Source organism: Triticum aestivum, chromosome 2B (genome assembly GCF_018294505.1).
Source record: "Triticum aestivum cultivar Chinese Spring chromosome 2B, IWGSC CS RefSeq v2.1, whole genome shotgun sequence".
Lineage (NCBI taxonomy): Eukaryota > Viridiplantae > Streptophyta > Magnoliopsida > Poales > Poaceae > Triticum > Triticum aestivum.
In genome coordinates, this window is record NC_057798.1 from 324,410,792 (window position 1) to 324,418,228 (window position 7,437).

Consider the following 7,437-nt stretch of genomic DNA (forward strand, 5'->3'; position numbering starts at 1 on the left):
ACGGCTCGTATAGAAGGCCAATGGTCCTACGGCCGAACGAAGGCCCATGGATCATACGGCCTGCAGGAGGCCCATGGTTACAACAGTCTCTGTGTTGCCATGATTATTTTGGCCTAGTTACCAAAAATAGGCTATTGTGGCCACTATAAAAACACAGAAAAAGAACTACAATGACTACAAGCAAACAACTAAACAAGACAATAAGGAAATAAATAAGCAAGCAATTAAGGCTAGCCTATTACCGCTATTACACATATTACATCCACTGGGCATCAAAGTTCGCCACCAGTGCAAATATAGGGAACAAAGCAGCATATTACATACACTTGGCCATCAAAATTGGCCACCAGTGCAAATAAACGCGGCAGCAAAACAAGAGCATAACTGAAACAACTTCAGAAGAGCTCAAGAAACGTTAACCTGGGTATCCACCATGCTGGCAATAAGCTTAGCAAGTTGATTAGCTTTGTCCTATTTGGCGCTAAAATCCTCCAACGCTTGCTGTTGCACCAGAAAGTATGCATTTGAATGCTCCAGGGACTTCCGCAGTCCTTCCGCTTCTTGTCGCAGCACAGCTGATCGATGTCTTTCAACTTGTAGTTGAGACTCAAGAAACCGAACTGATTCAGAAAGTGAGTTTGAATAGCTTGTGCATGCGGTAGTGGCCAGTAACTCGAACACTAAACCAAGACAGGACTTTGGGGTTGTCTCGCTGTCTTCCTTAGCTGTTTTATCAGCTTTGTTGGAGACTAACAAGGATGTGTCACTATCCTGAACCTTATATGCATTACTTCCTTTACCATTGCTTAATAAGGCACTCTTCCCCAATATTCTGTCAGCATTCTAAAAGAAGAAACAAGCAGACACATAACAAGTTTAGCATGTACTAGTATATGAAACTCATTTCGGTGAACCAGTTCATTAGTAAGGTGGACAGGATTAAACTACCAAGTCTTCTGTTGTCAAGTACTAGTACATAATAAAAGCATCAAACAAACATATATCTATGTCCTATGGTCACTGCATTGTCTTGCCAAATCAAATAGAGACACGGTTCAAATCATATCAGGTCAAGACAAAGCAGCAGTGAAAGAATACAAAGCGTGGGAAACTACACGGCACAACAAGATTTCAGATGGGTACCACGGGTCTACATGTACAACAACACTATTGGCTCTGTTGTGATGCTAGTAATGTGCATGATATGAAAGTCAACTGTATACACAATTGAAATTGAAATCAACAGAGCTATTGATAAGAGCAAACCTGTTAAAGAAACATGTGTGAACATACCTGCTGTGCCATTGGAGTTTCGATTGGATCCTTGAATTTAAAAATAAGTTCGTATCAGTAAATACAGTGATACAAGAGCAAAGCAATCATAGTTAAAAAAGGCGCGCCTAAGCGAGCGCTTAAGCGCGCCTAGGCTCTAGGCGTTGGCAAAACGCATTGCGCATAACTACGCATAATCTATGCATAACTGCGCATAAGCATGCACTTTGGTCAGTAAAGCGCAAGGCGGTGGCAAAACGCACAATTAATGCCTAGCGCTTTTTTGAACTATGATAGCAATGGAATCTTAAATTAGAACATTTGTTCTTCAGGTTTAGGCACTTGTTCTACATGAACAGAGTACCGTAAGATGCGAGAATAAAACGCTTCAAAACAGAAAATGAGCTCATAGACCTTACCACATTCTTGGTTCGGGACCAGTACAGAACAAGGCGTTCCCAGTCATCGTCCAGTAAATGTGTCTCAGGAGAACGTAAGGGAATTTGATGAGTTTCTTTGCCGGTGAAGTATGTTTTCTTCAGGTAATTCCGATACTGCCACCAAGCATTCTTGAAGATAGCAGAGGTATTAGCACAGGTTACCTCATCCTGAGTTTCCAAATTGGTCCTTCTCTATAGAGAAAAATGGGAAAATTTGCTGTATTATAACCATCATGGAGGTAGGATGTATGGGACGAAGCAAAGTAATTGCCATGAATAACATTACTTACACATAACTCCTAGACAAACACCTGCAACTGGCATTTTCCTTCATCTTCAGTATAATATTTCCAAGATGGGAAGATACGCACATACGATTTAACAACATCAAATGCGATAGATGCTAAACTATGACTGGTTGGTTGTGCTTCCTCCACAGGAATAGGCGTACTAACTGGTGGAGTTGGGGTTCGCCGTGATAGTACTGGCCCTTTGGGCACTGGAGCTGCCGTACTAACTGCTGTTGTTTGGGAGCTCTGTGGTGGAGATGGTGCTGTGTCAACAGGAAGTGGGTTACTATCGGCTGGGGTTGGGGTTAGATTGGGTGAAGCTGGTTCTCTGTCCATCGCAGTAGGGGTACAATCTGCGAGAGTTTGGGTTATGTGTGGCAGGCCTGGTTCTTGTGCATGTACAACCGGGGTGCTATCTCCACCAAGAGGTAGCACTGTTTCATTTAAAGACCGTGTTTTTATTCCGCTAGATACTGGCATCACCCGCTCCAATTCAAATGGCTGATAAACAGGAAACATAGTTGAATGTACAGACATTGTATGAGAGACAGATGCAATAGATAGTGTGGAAAAAAGAGGGCATGAAATATTTGACATGTATATTGTTTAACTAAAACGGATAGCGTGACATAATTTCACATATATGATGTCTATCTAAACTGGATAGCATAGCATAACGTAATTCAAAGATATGATGAATAACTAAACATGATTGCATGACATAATTCACCTACATGTTATCTAAGTAATCAGGATTGCATCATTTAATTCACATATGTGATTTATATGCTAAACAGAGGGCATTCAATATGATGTCTGAACTAAGAACATGGTGTTGAATATTGTGTATATGATGTCTAAACTATGCAATGCAAGACACCGTATGCATGATATGAGCAGTATAACCGTGCCAAGTTAGAGCATACACCTCAGTGGGGGAATAGGACTGGTCATCTGTCTCTGAATCCATCTCTGAGGAGCTATCGGGACCCAACAAGAGATCAGCTTCGACAGGTAGCACTGTCTGCTCTGAAAGCCTTGTTTTCACTCCAGATTTTTCCATCTCCCACCCAAATGGCTGATTCACAGGAAGAGTAGTTTAATGTACAAACATTGTCGACAAATGGAAATGTAATGAAGAAAAGGATGGGTAAGATATCATTCAAATATATGATGCCTGGTTAAACAAGATGGCATTGCACATTTCACATATATTATGGCTGGCTAAAAGACATGAGACTGCATAATTCCCATATATGATATAGAAACTAAACAGGTGGCATTACAGAACATGTCTAAACTAAGCAGATGACATATATGATGTCAAAAGTAGGCACTGCAAGGCAACATATGCATGATATGACTAACATCATCATGCCAAGGTAGAGCAAACACCTTGGGGGTAAATAGGAGTGGTCAGCGGCGTCTGAATACGCCTCAGAACAGATATCTTCCTCTGGATTAAAATCTGGAGAGGGGTGGGGACGGTTTGCCATTGAACCCACCATGGAGCGATGTCTGCATGACATTGTATTGCCGCGCAATACTCTTCTCTTTTTCTCTACATGTTCAGCATGACTGTGTGAAATATCTGACATGCATACGAAAAAAATATGGTGAGATTATGTAAGGAGAGCATGCAGAAATTTAGAGTGATGGTAACAACCAATGGATCGACGTTTTTCCATTGAACAAAAATAGCCCTAATGGATCGACGTGAATGTGTAGTAATAAGTGATGCAACAAGTGTACAACCTCTTTGTCGTAGCCATGTCGACCTCAGCATCATTGGGTTGGTCGCTGAAGCAGTTGAGGCAGAGGTGGCTGTCGGAGGTGTGGAGGAAGATCTGAGGAATCTGTAGACGGCGTCTAGGGCACTGCTCTGTTGTGATGGATCGTTCTATTGTTGGAGCAGCTCCGGTGAGCCGTAAGACGTCAAGGCTGAAGCAGCACAAGACAGGCATCGTCAATCTCATGTGGGATTCTAATAGCATCTCCAATAGATGATGAAAAATGGATGTAAAATTAACATCACCAAAAACCACCTCACTACAACAGATGAGGTAAAAACTGTTAACTCTGAACTTAACTGTCGAAACTGAAATTAACTGTGGAATCTGAATGCTACTGTCGAAACTGAACGCAATGGTAGCAGAGAGACACTTGACATGTAGTTTAGGGAGGGCCTGCAGTTCATCTTCAACCTGCACACCCCTGAGCCGCCTGCCACCACCGGCCGAACCGCCGACCCCAGCGCCGCCTCGCCGCCCCGAAACAACTCGCCACCGCCGCGCCGGCCAGCCCTCTAGGCCCCCCGCCCCCCACGCTGAACCCTAAGATAGATAATGGGGTACCTCTTCGGCGAGCCCCCATCCCTGCTGCGGGTGGTTCTTCCTTAACTCCGGCGAGCCCCCCTCCCCAACCCCTGAAAATCGACTGACCCAAAAGTCGATTCAGTCGACTGAAGTGTGGCTTAATCGAAGCAGAGCAGCAGGACGAGTGAGGGGGAGAGCAGCAGCAGCAGCTCGGCGAGCGAGCGATCGAGCGAGAGCCGGAGCAGCAGCAGCAGATCCGGCTGGTATGGACGCCACCGCTGAAGGGGCCTCGCACTGGGGGAGAGCCGCCATGGAGATGTCGCCCATGGCGCCGGCTTCAAGGTAGCCACTCCATGGGGTGCAGGATGGAGCACCGTCAGCGCCGGGAGGTCGAGTTAAGGAGAAGGTGCGATGCGATGAGTGTACAACCTCTTTGGTGGCGCCGAGTAGGCCTCGGCTTCGTCCGAGGAGTCGGTGAGGATGCTGCGGTTCCGGTGGAGCAGGTTAAGGCGGCGCTGTGGGGATGGAGCAACCACGATAGACGAGGCGATCGTCGGAGCAGCTCCTTGGAGGTGGAGGACGGGGCGGCTGAACCGGCGGGACGACGAGATGGACGGCAGATCCTCATCCGGGGAGGTGGACGAGGGACGTCGAGCTGTTGCGGTGGACGACGTTGTCGGGGAAGAGGCTCCGTCTGGGCAGCGGTGACGTGATGGACGGAGGAGGAAGGGGTTTCGTGGCTAGAGCAGAGAGGTTATGGCGGCCTGGGATTTTGAATGGCGAAAAGGGGGCGATGGGAGGGGGTGAAGCATGACTTAGGGACGCGTTTGTCCAAAATGTAGGGTGTGTTACAAAAGTACCCCCCACCGATTTGAACTAGCGGCCCTTTCGGCTCAGGGTTAGAAGGGGGATTTCACGTGTCGGGATTTCGCAGCTCGAGGGAGTTTTCGCGCGCGTTGTAATTTCGGGATAGCAAGGTGCGGGTTGTGAAGGCGCCAGTTTTGGGAGCACGATATCTGAATTTTCGGGATATAACAAGATGCGGGTTGAATTTTAGGGACAAGCCTAACGTGTAGTAATATTGTACTTTTTTTACTTCATAGTAATATTGTACTTGTATGTACCAAATCAATTCGCACTTCCCTCAACCAAAAATAAAACAAAAAAATAAAACTATTCACACCACATAAAGAGAGAGTCTTGCCCCGTTTTACTATACAAATGTTATTCAAAGCTACTCCCTCCTTCCATCTATATAGGGCCTAATGCGTTTTTCGATGCTAACTTTGACCAAATATTAGAGCAATGATATATGACATGCAACTTACACAAAGCACACCGTTAACTTCACCTATTAAAGGTTCTTCCAATGATATAATTTTCACATTGTGCATGTCATGTACTCTTAATCTTGTCAATAGTCAAAGGCAGTCTTAAAAATCTCATTACGCCCTTTATAGATGGAAGGAGGGAGTATGAATCCATGTTATGTTCGATTAATTTTTTTCGCTTTGCTGTATAATGCATGTAACCTACTCATACCAACATTTTAGTGCATTCCAAATGTCTATACTACCGCTGCAATTCGAACTAAATTTTAATTCGTTTCTCTATTTCAATAAGAATCTACAATCATGATTGTTGCCAACTTCAACCATCATAATTTCCTTGCTATCCGTCAGATATAAATCGGACGGCCTATAATACAGGATGGCAGGCACACCATCATCAACAACTCCGTTTTTTATAAGAGTAGAGATAAAATATATTAAATGTAGTATAACATGTTCATAAACACACCATGTGTATCACCATTATATATATTCACACATACGTCGGTTTAAAACACTATGATAAATTCTTCAAACATCCGAATTCACTTTTTATAATGAAGTATATATGATCTCTATTCATCTTTTACACCCACACAACCCTCTTATCTTTGTAGCTAGCGCTAACTTTCTCTTGTGCATGCACACGCCCGCATCACTCTCACCCTCCCTCAGCATTCTCGAGCTCCATCGCGCAAATTCGTCTTTTCACTTTAGGTCGTTCACCCACGGTGTGTGTAGGCCCCCAGCTCCTTCTTTACAGCACACATCGATCGATATGCCTCTCTAGCCAGGTGTGCCTAACACAAACACAAGCTTCCCCTCTTCTCTTGTCACCGTCCATGCCTCACTCCCACCACTCTTTTCATCGTTCTTGTACTCGCACACTCCTCCCCGCTCGATATAGTATGCCTCTCGTACCACCTCCTACATGTATCCCTCTATCTCTATCCTTCTCCTCGTACCTCATTTGCTTCTAACACACACATGCATGTATATACCGATTGATCTCCCAACATATACCTGGATCGACTTTAACTACCCCCCCATCGATCGACGTACCTCACAAGTTATGTCTCTCCTTTCTCTAACAAAGGGCGATTGATCTTCCTATGTAGTTATGTCTGCTTACCACAGCCACATCGTCCCCCTCATCATTCGTGCATGCCTCCTGACCCGTCTCTCACACGCACGTGCACAGACAACAAGCAGCCATCTCCTCTCTTAATGATATTGCGGGCGTGCCCTCCGTTTGTCTAGCAAGCCTATCCCACCATTTGTTAGAAGCAACTCCACTACCACCCCCTCCAACACTCTAGCTCTGTCTCTCTCCCAACCTTATTCCTCTCATGCACATATCCATGGATGCCGATCGATCTCCCTTAGTACATGAGGCAGATCGATCTCCTTAATACATGAGGTAGGCCTCTCTCCTCCTCCACACATATACCAGCCATTGTACCTCTATAGTTAATTGGGCCTCCCTGTTCCCCCACAACACACCGATAGTCAAGCGCTGCAGGTAGGTATCCATGCCACAGAGACAAACTGCACATGTCCCCTCTCACGTTCCAGTAGGCCAGCCACTCTATATCTTTGACGTGGGCACACACAAATTTGATGGCACTCTTTATCGATCGCGCGCGCGCACACACACACATCATCCCTCTTTCGATTCTATGGACACCTCAAGCCGGTGATACCTCCACTCTCTTCTCGTGGATCGCCCCCTCTATATATATGTTATATCCAGGACTCTATTTCACACACGTTGCATATGTTACATTTT